The sequence below is a fragment of the Eufriesea mexicana genome, unplaced genomic scaffold (genome assembly GCF_001483705.2).
Source record: "Eufriesea mexicana isolate 0111107269 unplaced genomic scaffold, ASM148370v2 scaffold472, whole genome shotgun sequence".
In the NCBI taxonomy this organism is placed as follows: Eukaryota; Metazoa; Arthropoda; class Insecta; order Hymenoptera; family Apidae; genus Eufriesea; species Eufriesea mexicana.
In genome coordinates, this window is record NW_016908628.1 from 503,633 (window position 1) to 521,667 (window position 18,035).

Sequence of the window (18,035 nt, forward strand, 5' to 3'; positions counted from 1 at the left end):
GCGATGAATCACGTTCAACGCAAAGATCATTCTAGTCTACAATGTACCGTGGAGATTCGTTTTAATTATTCGTTTATTACGAGGTCGCGATTCAGGCAATATATGTACATACTTACATTATCTTCTCGGTTATTATATCTAACCAAACATACGATCAGATTTTCTCTAACGAAACGAAAAATCTCGACGCGCGTGGAGTATTGCTACTCAGAAGTCATATTTATTATATATTGTTGATACTGAAAAAAGAAAGAGGAAAAGTAGATCGATGTTACTTTTACAATCATTGCCTCCCTAACCTTGAAATGTTAAGCGAATATTATCGTAGATTATAAATATGAGACCAAGGAGTGTCGATTCTTTTTTTACTTTTAAATATCGTTCCGATCGTTTAAACAGTGCACCACTCGGTTTCGATCTTTTCATCGGAACCTTTTGCCTAATTTTCACGGTATAATTCTACGTACAATAGGTGGAAGTAATTAGCGAAAAAGATAATATAAAATCTATCTACCACGGACCAGCGACGTCACGAATTAATGTTATCCTTTGTCTTCCATATTACTTATCCTAACGAATTTTATAGTTTCAACGAACCGTGACTGACAGTTTCAGAGTACTAACCACGTGATCTTCCCCTAACCTCTGATTCTAGAAGCGGCAAATATCAAATCTGTTAAAGGCTCATCGAGTGTTTTGGTTAAATTAAAATCACTATTAAAAGAAAATTACAAAAAGAAAGTAAAAATGATTAAAAATATATACAAAATTTTGTAATTCAATATGTTATGATCGAATAATGTGTTTGATCAGGATGCCGTTTCCGGAATTATATAAAAGTAACGTTTTTTGAAATAACTTCGTGGCGTTACTGTGCTCCTTAATATATTTTTGGACACCACTTCCTTCATCCATCTTTTACCCCTTTTCGAATATATCTAACAATATGTCCTGAAGCAAAGTAAAATTTAAATGCTAAATTAAGAGACAGAGGTTAATTAAACGTATTGCAACGAGACTTACTCGAAAGTAAAATTGACTTTTAATGGATTTTCTTTCAAATTTGGTAACAATAACGAGATTCTTGATCAATTTCGAGTACAAATTAAAAATGAAAATAATAAAGAAGTACATTTGTGCTAATTATGAAATAAACGAATTGTACATACAGTTATTAAAATGTTCACATCTAAAAACAGGTTATTTAAAATTTAAAAAGGTACTTACGTTTTTAACAGTTGAAATGAATGTTTTTAATATCTTTACTATGTCAAATTACTATGTTACCTTAGAAATGTCCATATTATTTTATTATTACCTACGTAAATTTAAATTAAATATTTACTTTGTATTCACTATTTAAAATTCAAGCATAAATCAAATTTGTATTTAAATTTTAATTTAAATTTATACTGAATCTTAAATCTAACTTTTATTTAAATTTTAATTTAAGTTTGGCTTGAAACTTAAATCAAAGTTTCATTTAAATTTAATTTTAAATGAAATTAAATCTTTATTTTTATTTTTGAATTATTTCATATAAATGTAATATTATTTACTTTTCTATTAGCATAGATGCTTCCCTATTAATTGTACATTTCTCGCCCCACTCTATATTAATTACATCAAAAATCGGTATAAATACCATATCGTAAAGCTTTTCTTACATTCTCTAACCAGATTTAACGCTTTTAACTCTCCATGACATATCTATATACAATATCGTGAACCTTTTGAGTACGTTACACAATATTTCTGCATTACGCAATAATCGTCAAAAATGAAAATTATCAGAAATTACTCTGAACTTGCATTACTCGATAAAACTTCTTAAAACGATTACCAATTTTTTGTTTTTCAAAATACACATAATCAAAACACAGAGGAAAACTCCAAATGCAACGTACCGTGTATATACGTGCATGACATGGACATCTTCGACGAGTATTTGTACGATATCCATGCATCTGTCAATTGAACGTGTTGTTTAACGTTACTTTCCATTGATTTTAATAGATAAAGCTTTTATCGAAGGGAATAGTATGCCATGAGTAACGTTTCGCGTTAAACGAAGCAAGACTTTTTACGAACACATCAAGGAAACCGCATTTACTACACCAGAGACAGTATTTACGTAGTGTACAGCAAGTATCGTGGAAGATTGTTGTATATAGATGGAAACAAGGGCTACTAATAACGATAATTAATTGTTGTAGTTAATTTCGATGCTCCTTGAGTCTCGGATAAAACCCCCGCATCGAGAAAATCATCGATTACAACGGACGTCTTTCGAATGGTAGAACAGAAATACTACAGCTATAGTTGTCGAACCAAGATGCTATTTGTTATTCAACTTTTCACAAGCATTCGCGTCGCTACGTACTTATACAAAATTCCTTAGATTAGCAACGTTAAATCTTCGCTAGTTGTCATAAACCTCGACGTTGAACAAGCTCGTTTAACCCTTTCGCTACGACGGAGTTGGCCGTACAGAGACAGCGACATACTGATCAGAGTATCACCACACGATATTCCAATGCAAAATATAGTCGCAGAATTATTCCTGCATAGCCCAATTTTCTACTTCAAGAGGATTCCTATTCCTTTACAATGCGAGGTTTAAAATTTTTATTCGTTATTCGGAATATGTGTTAAATTTGAAAACCAAATATTTTAACCAATTGTAGTGTTCATAGAGGTTAGGTTATTATGGATTTTGAATAAATTCGAAATTAAATATTTTGATTGAGTTACGTATACTTTTCTATCATTAATTTCGCAATAATTTAATTTTAGTTAATTCGTTGTATTAGTTATTATTAATTTTCGTTATATCCAGTTATTTTGCAGTAAAGTTTATGTTAATTCAAGACTTAGTTGGTATATCACATATTCCAATGATAAAGATTTTGTAATTTGCGTTATAAAAGAATGGGAATTATTTGAAGTCGACAATTGGAGAAATACGAATATTTTTATGATTTATATATTTTGTAACTAGATTCTACGTGAAAAAATAAATCGAAAATATTGTGTAAGATTTTGTTTTCGAGTAAATTGGCTTTAGATATTTGTTGGTTTAGGTTTGCTGCACGTGATCGCGATTATAAGTTGGTGGGTAATGACTTCAGGACGAAAAATCTAGGGTAGTAGGACTGACAAAAGCAATCCACGCGATTAAAAATATTTATAACCGCGGCGACGAATAGAAACGTTAGTCTGCCGCGACATCTGTCGGATAGGGACATAACTAGGCAAGCGTTTACGCTCTGATATTCGAAGTCAATTATCTCGAAAACGAAGTGTCATAGAAAAAAATATTATTCTATGTTTTCGATTTATTTTTTGATATAGAATTATCCTCTGGTCGGTTGAACTACTAGTTTCATTTTACGTAATGATTTATAAACAAATACATGTCAGAATAATTAAATCGCGATTAAGTGACAGACAATTGAATTAACTGAAGAGCTTTGACGAAAATTTTGATGAATGACTATAGTCACTTTTGATATGGAAGGCTCAACGTTGAGTAATTATAGTGGCATTTAGTATAAAGCAGTGGTTCTTAACCTCGACAAAAGTATGGCTAACTGAATTTTTGTATAATAAGTTAAGAGCCTGCTACCAATAAATTTTATTTATTAATAAAAAATGATTAGAAAATTAAAATTATAAGTTCTGAAAGAAATGCTGATTATGGAAAATCAACTGAGTTGAGTGACTATAGTCGTTATTAGTAACGAAAGGGTTTACACGTTTGCTACCATAATTCATAAAGAAATCTCATATTTGTGACAAACACCAAGCTTTTTTGAATTTTAATACTTTTGCACAGTACCATAATTTTACACGTCTTTAATGTAATATGCATTACATTAATATGCAATATCATCAAGCTAAGATTGATCTATCGTTCTTTATATTATGCAGAAGCATGCCATAAGTTTTGCCTGTAATTTGCCTCAAAATCAATTATTTTGCTTTTGCTGGTCAAAGATGAGAAGATGTCTAGCGATAGGATTGCAAGATTATCTGATCATACTAGTATGTAATAATTATTGAAAGTATCTATATTAAAGTCTATGAATTAGATCATGAAAGACATAAAATGAGGGTGACAGTTATCAAAATAATTGCTCTTGGTAGTTCGAAAATATCAAAGGTAGAATCAGATTGACCACTCTATGATTCTTGCCCCTATACTATTCTGATAGTTATCTTCTCACCTTTACATGATGTCCTTAAGTTCCGTAATTGACAACTATTAAGAGTTGTCAAGATTGATAAGACATGATGATATATTCTAATCAGTTCATTCAATCAGAATGCTAAAATCAATTTTTAGTTTATTAATCACAGTGACTTTTGTTCTTAGCCTTCTTATTACTTTACTTAGTTATTATCAACTAAAAGTTATCATTATCATCAACTAACTATTACTAAAATGTCAGTCATTCCTAAGAAACTTGGATTACTGCCAAAAGTAAACAAATATCATATATTTATTTATTGAAAATTATTATTTATCAAAAATTCTTACAAAATTATCATTTATTACTAATTTTTGCAAAATTATTACTTATTAAAAATTCTTACAAAATTATCATTTATTACTAATTTTTATAAAATTATTACTTATTACTAATTTTCATGAAATTATTACTTATTACTAATTATTAAAAAATTATTATTTATTACTAATTTTTATAAAATTATTACTTATTACTAATTTTCATGAAATTATTACTTATTACTAATTATTAAAAAATTATTACTTATTACTCATTTTCACGAAATTATTACTTATTACTAATTATTAAAAAATTATTACTTATTGCTAATTTTCACGAAATTATTACTTATTTACTAATTATTACAAAATTATTACTTATTACTAATTTTTACAAAATTATTACTCATTATTAATTTTTACAAAATTATTACTTATTACTAATTCTTACAAAATTATTACCTATCAAAAATTCCTCTGAAATTAATATTTATCAAAAATTTTAGCAAGACTATTGTAACTCTGTACAGAATTATTATCATTAAAAATTCAAGCATAAAGCCTGTCAAACACTATACGAATCCTTGTAAAATCGCATCACACATACGGTAGCGAACGTGTTAAAGCCCAAATCACGTCAAGGCAAATTGGAAAACCTTTTCTGCCACGTACCAGAAGATACTTATTACTAATTATTAAAAAATTATTACTTATTACTCATTTTCACGAAATTATTACTTATTACTAATTATTAAAAAATTATTATTTATTACTAATTTTTATAAAATTATTACTTATTACTAATTTTCATGAAATTATTACTTATTACTAATTATTAAAAAATTATTACTTATTACTCATTTTCACGAAATTATTACTTATTACTAATTATTAAAAAATTATTATTTATTACTAATTTTTATAAAATTATTACTTATTACTAATTTTCATGAAATTATTACTTATTACTAATTATTAAAAAATTATTACTTATTACTCATTTTCACGAAATTATTACTTATTACTAATTATTAAAAAATTATTATTTATTACTAATTTTTATAAAATTATTACTTATTACTAATTTTCATGAAATTATTACTTATTACTAATTATTAAAAAATTATTACTTATTACTCATTTTCACGAAATTATTACTTATTACTAATTATTAAAAAATTATTATTTATTACTAATTTTTATAAAATTATTACTTATTACTAATTTTCATGAAATTATTACTTATTACTAATTATTAAAAAATTATTACTTATTACTCATTTTCACGAAATTATTACTTATTACTAATTATTAAAAAATTATTATTTATTACTAATTTTTATAAAATTATTACTTATTACTAATTTTCATGAAATTATTACTTATTACTAATTATTAAAAAATTATTACTTATTACTCATTTTCACGAAATTATTACTTATTACTAATTATTAAAAAATTATTATTTATTACTAATTTTTATAAAATTATTACTTATTACTAATTTTCATGAAATTATTACTTATTACTAATTATTAAAAAATTATTACTTATTACTCATTTTCACGAAATTATTACTTATTACTAATTATTAAAAAATTATTATTTATTACTAATTTTTATAAAATTATTACTTATTACTAATTTTCATGAAATTATTACTTATTACTAATTATTAAAAAATTATTACTTATTACTCATTTTCACGAAATTATTACTTATTACTAATTATTAAAAAATTATTATTTATTACTAATTTTTATAAAATTATTACTTATTACTAATTTTCATGAAATTATTACTTATTACTAATTATTAAAAAATTATTACTTATTACTCATTTTCACGAAATTATTACTTATTACTAATTATTAAAAAATTATTATTTATTACTAATTTTTATAAAATTATTACTTATTACTAATTTTCATGAAATTATTACTTATTACTAATTATTAAAAAATTATTACTTATTACTCATTTTCACGAAATTATTACTTATTACTAATTATTAAAAAATTATTATTTATTACTAATTTTTATAAAATTATTACTTATTACTAATTTTCATGAAATTATTACTTATTACTAATTATTAAAAAATTATTACTTATTACTCATTTTCACGAAATTATTACTTATTACTAATTATTAAAAAATTATTATTTATTACTAATTTTTATAAAATTATTACTTATTACTAATTTTCATGAAATTATTACTTATTACTAATTATTAAAAAATTATTACTTATTACTCATTTTCACGAAATTATTACTTATTACTAATTATTAAAAAATTATTATTTATTACTAATTTTTATAAAATTATTACTTATTACTAATTTTCATGAAATTATTACTTATTACTAATTATTAAAAAATTATTACTTATTACTCATTTTCACGAAATTATTACTTATTACTAATTATTAAAAAATTATTATTTATTACTAATTTTTATAAAATTATTACTTATTACTAATTTTCATGAAATTATTACTTATTACTAATTATTAAAAAATTATTACTTATTACTCATTTTCACGAAATTATTACTTATTACTAATTATTAAAAAATTATTATTTATTACTAATTTTTATAAAATTATTACTTATTACTAATTTTCATGAAATTATTACTTATTACTAATTATTAAAAAATTATTACTTATTACTCATTTTCACGAAATTATTACTTATTACTAATTATTAAAAAATTATTATTTATTACTAATTTTTATAAAATTATTACTTATTACTAATTTTCATGAAATTATTACTTATTACTAATTATTAAAAAATTATTACTTATTACTCATTTTCACGAAATTATTACTTATTACTAATTATTAAAAAATTATTATTTATTACTAATTTTTATAAAATTATTACTTATTACTAATTTTCATGAAATTATTACTTATTACTAATTATTAAAAAATTATTACTTATTACTCATTTTCACGAAATTATTACTTATTACTAATTATTAAAAAATTATTATTTATTACTAATTTTTATAAAATTATTACTTATTACTAATTTTCATGAAATTATTACTTATTACTAATTATTAAAAAATTATTACTTATTACTCATTTTCACGAAATTATTACTTATTACTAATTATTAAAAAATTATTATTTATTACTAATTTTTATAAAATTATTACTTATTACTAATTTTCATGAAATTATTACTTATTACTAATTATTAAAAAATTATTACTTATTACTCATTTTCACGAAATTATTACTTATTACTAATTATTAAAAAATTATTATTTATTACTAATTTTTATAAAATTATTACTTATTACTAATTTTCATGAAATTATTACTTATTACTAATTATTAAAAAATTATTACTTATTACTCATTTTCACGAAATTATTACTTATTACTAATTATTAAAAAATTATTATTTATTACTAATTTTTATAAAATTATTACTTATTACTAATTTTCATGAAATTATTACTTATTACTAATTATTAAAAAATTATTACTTATTACTCATTTTCACGAAATTATTACTTATTACTAATTATTAAAAAATTATTATTTATTACTAATTTTTATAAAATTATTACTTATTACTAATTTTCATGAAATTATTACTTATTACTAATTATTAAAAAATTATTACTTATTACTCATTTTCACGAAATTATTACTTATTACTAATTATTAAAAAATTATTATTTATTACTAATTTTTATAAAATTATTACTTATTACTAATTTTCATGAAATTATTACTTATTACTAATTATTAAAAAATTATTACTTATTACTCATTTTCACGAAATTATTACTTATTACTAATTATTAAAAAATTATTATTTATTACTAATTTTTATAAAATTATTACTTATTACTAATTTTCATGAAATTATTACTTATTACTAATTATTAAAAAATTATTACTTATTACTCATTTTCACGAAATTATTACTTATTACTAATTATTAAAAAATTATTATTTATTACTAATTTTTATAAAATTATTACTTATTACTAATTTTCATGAAATTATTACTTATTACTAATTATTAAAAAATTATTACTTATTACTCATTTTCACGAAATTATTACTTATTACTAATTATTAAAAAATTATTATTTATTACTAATTTTTATAAAATTATTACTTATTACTAATTTTCATGAAATTATTACTTATTACTAATTATTAAAAAATTATTACTTATTACTCATTTTCACGAAATTATTACTTATTACTAATTATTAAAAAATTATTATTTATTACTAATTTTTATAAAATTATTACTTATTACTAATTTTCATGAAATTATTACTTATTACTAATTATTAAAAAATTATTACTTATTACTCATTTTCACGAAATTATTACTTATTACTAATTATTAAAAAATTATTATTTATTACTAATTTTTATAAAATTATTACTTATTACTAATTTTCATGAAATTATTACTTATTACTAATTATTAAAAAATTATTACTTATTACTCATTTTCACGAAATTATTACTTATTACTAATTATTAAAAAATTATTATTTATTACTAATTTTTATAAAATTATTACTTATTACTAATTTTCATGAAATTATTACTTATTACTAATTATTAAAAAATTATTACTTATTACTCATTTTCACGAAATTATTACTTATTACTAATTATTAAAAAATTATTATTTATTACTAATTTTTATAAAATTATTACTTATTACTAATTTTCATGAAATTATTACTTATTACTAATTATTAAAAAATTATTACTTATTACTCATTTTCACGAAATTATTACTTATTACTAATTATTAAAAAATTATTATTTATTACTAATTTTTATAAAATTATTACTTATTACTAATTTTCATGAAATTATTACTTATTACTAATTATTAAAAAATTATTACTTATTACTCATTTTCACGAAATTATTACTTATTACTAATTATTAAAAAATTATTACTTATTGCTAATTTTCACGAAATTATTACTTATTTACTAATTATTACAAAATTATTACTTATTACTAATTTTTACAAAATTATTACTCATTATTAATTTTTACAAAATTATTACTTATTACTAATTCTTACAAAATTATTACCTATCAAAAATTCCTCTGAAATTAATATTTATCAAAAATTTTAGCAAGACTATTGTAACTCTGTACAGAATTATTATCATTAAAAATTCAAGCATAAAGCCTGTCAAACACTATACGAATCCTTGTAAAATCGCATCACACATACGGTAGCGAACGTGTTAAAGCCCAAATCACGTCAAGGCAAATTGGAAAACCTTTTCTGCCACGTACCAGAAGATCCTTCACACACGTTTTCCCCGTGGTTCCGTCGATTCTCCCGATCGTAACGGCGCTTATGTTTAGAAGTCCCTTCTTTACGGCTGATTCCGGAGGATTCGTTGAGAATATTTATAAGACGGAAGCTACGTTGTATTCCGCTAGAAAGAAACAACTACTTCTTAAAACTTTTGGGACCATACTCATTAAGTATATTTTCAAACGTGCTCTCAAGGGCCGCCACAACGCGAACGATGCAGTATTAAATTTCCTTTCGTCGACAAACATGTTAAGAGCAGAAGCAAAAAGAATCTTGACAAAATGGAGCGTGCATCATCTCCGAGAGAGAGACAGATCGACATTCGACGAGATTTAAAAAGACGCAATCGAGTTTTGCGACATTACTCGCGCGAATCTTTTAGACGCTTTCTATCCTTTGATCACGCGAATCTTCCACGCATCGGGTCACAGAAACGATCGTTCATGCGAGTCATGAAAGAGAAAAAAGGAAGCAACTGTCGAGGAAAAAGTCCAACCTGTCTTATCACCATCCACATTTATCGTTTCGAATAAATATTTGCAATGAATTACTGTTTGCGAGCGGAAAGGGGTGGATCGCGAGCATTTCCAATCGTTCTAACGTCAACGCTAGACCTACAGATCAGTCAGGCTGCACGCGAACCTAAATGCAAACCGAATGAAGACGAACATAGATATCGACAAATTAATTACACGTGCATCGTCAAAAATAGTAGACAAAGACTCAAAAGTCGATGAGAAAATGACACGAAGCGAGAATGTTGGATACAAAGCTTTCAACGAGCAGTCGAAGAAGGGGTTAGCTGACTGACTATGGTAGGTTTAGCGTTGGATCGTTACGAGATCGGCTTGAGGCGGGACAAAGGGAACAAAACGTAAACCTGGGCGATCAACTCGATTATCCTTTTTTGATCGAATCGAATTCGAGATGGGGACAGAAGTGGAAGGTGGAGAGATGTTATACCCTGTGTCAGTCGGGCATATCCCTGTTGTACATATCCGTGGTTCTTAGCTGTTACATTCACTATGTGCGCGTAATATGTATAAACAAACTGCACGAGCAAAGGAACCGTGTGCATCTGTGCGTGCACGTGTGTCTGTAGACGAAGGTGTATCCCTGTGCGAGCACACCCTTGGGTCTGACACGTGGCACGTGTCTTAGGGGTGGTTTGATAACAATCGATGCTTGATACCTCGTCTCTCTGATGAGCGGAACGAAATTCTTGCAGCTCGTCGTGAGAAGCCTCTGTGTATATTAAAAGAGAGGAATCATGTCGGTAGAGATTTTCTAATAAAAGTTACGCAATGCTATTGTAAGGTGCATTCGTTGCTGCCGTAGAGGAGTGGAGGATCACGAGCTACCACGAGTCTTGCTTTCAGTCTGTGAACAAGTATTGCATACTTTGCAGAACGCCAAAATGAAGTTTATATTCGTAGTTTTAACGTGTAATTAAATATCTGCATCGAATAGGAGAGTCGAGTGGAGTTGGAGCGAGAAAATGGCCGAAGAGAGGTTAGGGTTACGAGGTTAGGTCGATGCTCGAAGTAGCGAGAACTCACAGCGGCCATTGTTATCGGATCAAACCGTGAGGGTTAAGGCGAATTTACACTTTGAATTTTCGATGTGAATCGGGGATGAGTTTTGTCCACGGCGAACGTGAATAATGAAAATTCCGGGATTTAAGGCGAGTTTTCAATTTTGCAGTTTCGACGAGCATCCGGAATGATTTGTCCGTGGTGAATGTGAAAATGAAAATGGGGGAAAGGCGAATTTCCAATTTTGCATTTTAATCATTGGGAAAGATGGAGATTGAAGTATTTAAGGCGAATTTTCACGTTTACGTTCTGCATCGTGGATGATGTTCGTTTATAATGAACGGAAAAGATGAAAATTGGGGAATTTTAGGCAAATTTTTAGTTCTACACTGTGATGGATTTAAAGGATGAATAATAGATTGTTTAAGGCGAATTTTCAATTTTCTAATTTAGATGAGCATTCAGGATGATTTATTCGTTGTGAATGTGAAAATGAAAATGGAAGTGTTTAAGGCGAATTTTCAATTTTGCATTTTGATCAACGTCAAAGATGAAGATTGAAGTATTTAAGGCGAATTTTCACGTTTACATTCTGCATTGTGGATGATGTTCGTTTATAATGAACGTAAAAGATGGAAATTGGAGTATTTTAGGAAAATTTTTAGTTCTGCAGTGTGGTGGATGTAAAAGATGAATATTAGGTTGTTTAAGGCGAATTTTCAATTTTCTAATTTGGATGAGCATTCAGGATTTACTCGTTGTGAATGTGAAAATGAAAATGGAAGTGTTTAAGGCGAATTTTCAATTTTGCATTTTGATCAACGTGAAAGATGAAGATTAAAGTATTTAAGGCGAATTTTCACGTTTGTATTTTGTATCGTACATCACGTTCGTTTAAAATGAACGTAAAAGATGAAAATTGGAGAATTTAAAGCAAAGTTTTAATTTTACACTGTGATGAATGTAAAAGATGAATATTGGATTATTTAAGGCGAATTTTCAATTTTGCAGTTTGGATGGGCATTAAGAACGATTTGTCCATGTTGAATGTGAAAATGAAAATGGAGGTATTTATGAGAAATTTTTAATTTTGCATTTCGATGGATGCGAAAGATAAGAATTGTATTATTTAAGGCGAATTTTCAATTTCCCACTTTGGACGAGCATCGAAGATGATTCGCCCATAGCGAACGTGAAAATTTAAAATTGAGGTATTATACTAATTCAATGGTACTCTTAGAAGTGAAAACATTTTTGATGTATAAATCAAAACAGTCTTTGTTAATACTGTTTTTACTTTGTGATCTGCGTAAAGTGTCATTGTAATGTAAAAAGTTAATTAAAGAGCAAAACGGTCTGTTATCGTCACTGGACAAATGTCTCTGTCTCTTTACTATACACGAATCATTCATTCAATTTATCAGCAATAGAATCAGTTTCTTATTCACTGTTTCATTTTAATTAAAATCCAGAAAAATACAAACTTACTCTTTTCATTTTGCAAAATATTTTGCACCAATTTAATAATTAAATTCATTTCACTGACTTTTATCTTCCTAGGGAAAAGACATGCTCAAATTAATCATTATATAAAATAATATCTATTTCATCTTAGCTACCAATTTTTTAATTTTATCTCAACTATCACTGGATTATTCATTTATTATTATACAAGTCTTGTTATTTCATTTTAGATGAAGAATCCATTGAACTTATGACAAGTATAACCAGCCTCTAATTTGCCCTCTGTTTTACTTCGAATAAAATGCAGATAATAGCAATCTTTATACCTTTCATATACGAATGAATTTTGAGTGCATATCTAAACTGCGAAGTCCAATTTGCTCTGCAACATTTGAAAACGAATTTACAGTTTTACGATCTGAATGTACATTACAAATAATCCATCCACAGTGAAGCTGAAGTATCCACATCAGTTCAATAACTGAATTGTTCCACTAATTTTCATTGTCCTCTACCTGGTTCGTTGAACACGTTAAATATTCGCTTTGAGTAACGTGAAATAAGTAAAAAGGATCTTCGTGGTAGTCTTCGCTGTAGTGTAAATCGTACGTGATGCAGATCCAAAATTTCAAGTGTAAATTCGCCGAAACGAATATCGTGTGCTGCACTTCTCTATGGGATACGATTCGAAGCGAAAGAGAAATTCGAAAGACGAAGAGTTAATAATTGAGAAATAAAAATAAGGGGAAAAAATGAAAAAGTTGATAGAAAGAAACAATTTATGGTGACGTTTCTGCCGCGTGACCAGGCTGGTCCGGAATTAACGTAAATACGTATATATATATATACACACACATATAGAATGTGGGTCGTTTTCACTGCATTCTCATCGACGGCTTCTTGGTGCATTGTGAGTAAATTAGGTCGTTGCGACTGCTGATATTGATCGCGTGTACAATGTCATTGAATAGTTAACCGATTTGTTAAGTCTTCGCCGAATGGTAGTAACGTAACCAGCTGGAAGAAGTGACTTCGAAGTAGCATCAGTGGTAATCGTTCCTGTGAACATTCGATTATCTCCCGTTTCTTGCTTAGAGTGTACACTTTGGTTCTGTATTCCCCGAGGAACATGCGCCACTTGCACTAGAATTCTCTTGTATCGAACGGATTGTACTTTGTTTCCGTGTCCAAAGAGTTTTACAAAATTCTAAAGAACTGCGAAGAATTTTAAAGAATTTTGCAGGATTCCAGAGAACCGTGAGGAATTTTAGCAAATTTGCAGAATTCTAAAGAGCTCTGAAGAATTTTACGGAATTTTATAGAATTTCAGAGAATTCTAAAGAAGTTTAAGGAATTTTAAAGAATTTTACGGAATTCTAAAGAACTCTAGGGAATTTTAAGGAATTTTAAAGAATTCTAAAGTATTCTGTGAAGTCTTTAAAGAATTTTGCAGAATTCTAAAGAATTCTGAAGAATTTTAAAGAATTCCATTCTATTCTAAAGAAGTCTACGGAATTTTACAAAGTTCTAAAGAACTCTGAGGAATTTTACAGAATTTTAAAGAATTTTGCAGAATTCTAAAGAATTCTGAAGAATTTTAAAGAATTTCATTGAATTCTAAGGTAGTCTGCAGAATTCTACAGAGTTCTAAAGGACTCTAAGAAATTTTACAGAATTTCATTGAATTCTAAGGTAGTCTGCAGAATTCTACAGAGTTCTAAAGGACTCTAAGAAATTTTACAGAATTTTAAAGAATTCTAAAGTACTCTGAGAAATTTTAAATAATTTTAAAGAATTCTAAAGTACTTTGTGAAATTTTAAAGAATTTTGCAGAATTCTAAAGAACTCCGAAGAATTTTAAAGAATTTCATTGAATTCTAAAGAGGTCTATGAAATTTTACAGAGTTCTATAGAACTCTGAGGAATTTTAAAGAATTTTATAAAATTCTAAAGAACTTTAAGAGAAATTTTAAACAATTTCACAAAATCCCGAAAATTCTGAAGGCTTCTGGAGGATTGCAAAGAATTCCAAAGAAATGAGAAAAATTCTAAAGAATTCTAAAAATTTGGAATATTTCCACGGAAATGTAAAGATATCTAGAAAATTTTCAAGAATTCTAAATATTTTAGGAAATCCCAAAAATTCTAAAAAATCCTATAGGATACCAAAGAATTCTAAAAAATTCGAAAACATCTGAAAGATTTTAAAGGGTTCAAGGAAATTCTAAAGAATTCTAAAAAGTTCTTTAAAAAAGCAACTAAAAATCTGTTTACTGCTTTACATCGATTCGTCTCACGATAATTTCATACGTAATAATTCAAATTTATAAATCAGTCGTTTCGTAACGAATTCTTCATTAGTATAATAAAAATGATGTAATAACGAGAATTAAAACTTTCCAATGAAATATATATAAATGAAAATTCGAAGCATTAATAAAAATTAATATCTATTAATAACACGTGAAAATTTATTTATTTCTCTTATTTGCCATATTTATAACACTAAAAGTATAGCATATTCTTGATCCTGTGTTCCTTGAATTTGATTTCTACTCTACAATATCGTCCACGTGTATTAATATTTTATTTTAATAAATAAAACACACCGAAATCTGTATCAGTGTCAAACAAAAATATTTAACTATTAATCAAATTCTCATTTATATATTTTTCAATATATCTTACAATTATACCACGTGCCAAATCAAGCGAATTAAAAAATATATCATTATATTTTCCTTCGATGAAAATGGAAAAATAAACGCGTATAAAATTTTCCATCAACGTCTTATTATTTATGATTTTATTTAATCCAATTTCGTAATTCATTAAGAAATATCAATTTTATAACCACAATCAAAAACGTCCAAAAGAAGCATTTTTTCTAGGTACCACTCGCTCTGGTTACGTCACCACTCAACATTGTAGCGTATCTGCATAAGTGTTAACACTGCATTTGGTAATAAATACATTCGAAGCAATTATAGACCGTATCAGTCTCACGAGGACACGTCGAGAAACGAAATTGTAACTAAACAATGCTTTAATTCTGTGCCACAAATTTAGCATATAATTAATAAACCCACTAATTCTTCTCAAAGTCGTCTTCGTTCAATGATTAAGTTTTTGGAACGTGAAATAACCAATTCACTAATTTCATATATATTTTCAATTAAAACAGACATGTTTCCTTCTTCTTACAAAGATCATACAAAAATATACTAATCTATTTAAAAATAAACACGTATAATTTTTTGATATCGATAAATAATCGAATTAAAAGTTCAGCAAAATTTGAATTTCTTTTTCTCACGTTTCATACGACTTCCAGAAACTTATAGTTAATCATAAATTTATTAATATACAATTTAACCTTCTGTAACGTCACTGTAATTTAAAAATTATACAACCAGACAAATTTTTATCTCGAAAGCTGTTAAAGACTTGGAATTAATTAAAATAATGAAAATTAGAATTCATTTTAATTTTCCTCTCACGAATAAACAGATTTTAGATTATAGAGGGTTAAATTCCAGCAATCTGTCTCTTGTATTACCTAAGTGTCGGTGTTAATTTAGTTCCTGTATATATAGGTTTATTTTATCGATCACTATCCTTTTACTTGTGTACACGAGTTTTACGATAATTCGCCATTTTGGTTCCCTTGTGATCGATCAACGAGAACAGAATTCGACGGATACACGAGCGATCGAGAAACAGAAATCGCGTTTGCGAATTCACGGTATTAACGCGAAATGGAATGAAATCGAGTCAGACAAATTTCTTCGTAGGTTATGTGAGGAAAGTCATTGTCTGCGATCGAGAGAAATCGCGAGAGCGAGTCGAAAGCTATCGAGAAGATAGTCAAGTCTACTGTGACATCGTGAATATCGCGACACACGAAGGTAGAAGGAATAAATGTATCGATAAACGAACGATTCTTTTACCAATACGCGCCAATACGTCGTAGCATGAATTTCGTTATACTTAAGTGATATAAGTAAGGTTAAATGGAAAAGGGAAGATGAAGAAGGGATGATAAAGATCGTAGCGAGTAAAACATTAAATAGTATTCTCTTTGGCGTTGTTACGTAAACTTTCGAGTAGTCTTTGTTCTCGTTTCGAGGAATAATGGTACACGTAATGCCCGCAAGGGGGAGAACACATGCGGCCATCTTGGAACTTACGTATAATTTATCACTACGAATACTGTGTTGATATATCATTGGCATTGTTAACAAAAAATGAGGATCTACATGTAAATAAACATAAAAAGCATTTTTATAAATAACCTTGGTCGTTTTGATACTAACCCTAACCTCTAAACGTTAATCGCGAGATAAAATAATCGTTGAAATTCGCCTTCTCTTCGAGATTTATTAAATATCTGCATTTATACTCTTTTATTTTGATTTTTCTTGAATAAACAGTATGATTTGATTTTGTTATCCGTGAAACACATTGGAGGTTAGTTTAAAACGAAATAAGTAAAAGAGACCCTAAATATCGAGAGTTACGGTAACTCCATTTTTCATTTTGATCATTTAGATTTGTTTATTATGTCGAATAATGAAGGGAAATATTATTTCGAATTTTTGTAACGGTTTAATAAATATTTGAATTTTCTTTTTTAAAAAAATATGGTGAAAAAGAGACTCTAAATACTGGATATTATAATATATCAGTTAAAATGATTTATTCCAAATTTTTTGTTTTTGCAGTTACTGAAGCGTGCAACTGTTTTTAGCAAATTTATGTTCACTTTTTATTGAGATAAAAACGTAATTACATATGATTATTTATCCTTATCGTATCACTTTAATTGGTATTATCTGTGAGTATTATATTTAGGTATATATTGCAGGTCGATAACTTTAATGTTAATAAGATAATACAGCGACAATGGTTCTGTACAGGTGAAGATATAAGAGAGATCTGGAGATCATTTTCTTTTTTTCTTTTATATATCCATTTTTTTATTATTTTATAGTATAAACAATTCTAATTATGAAATTATCATGGTAAGTTTATTATAAAATTTAATTCTTGAAAATAGACTTTATTCTTATTTTTCTATTACTCTTTTCCCTCTTTCTATTATTTTCTGTTACTTATATTATGAAATATGTTCGAAGTCACGAATCTCCTTAAAGTTGAATAGAATTAACGATATATTTT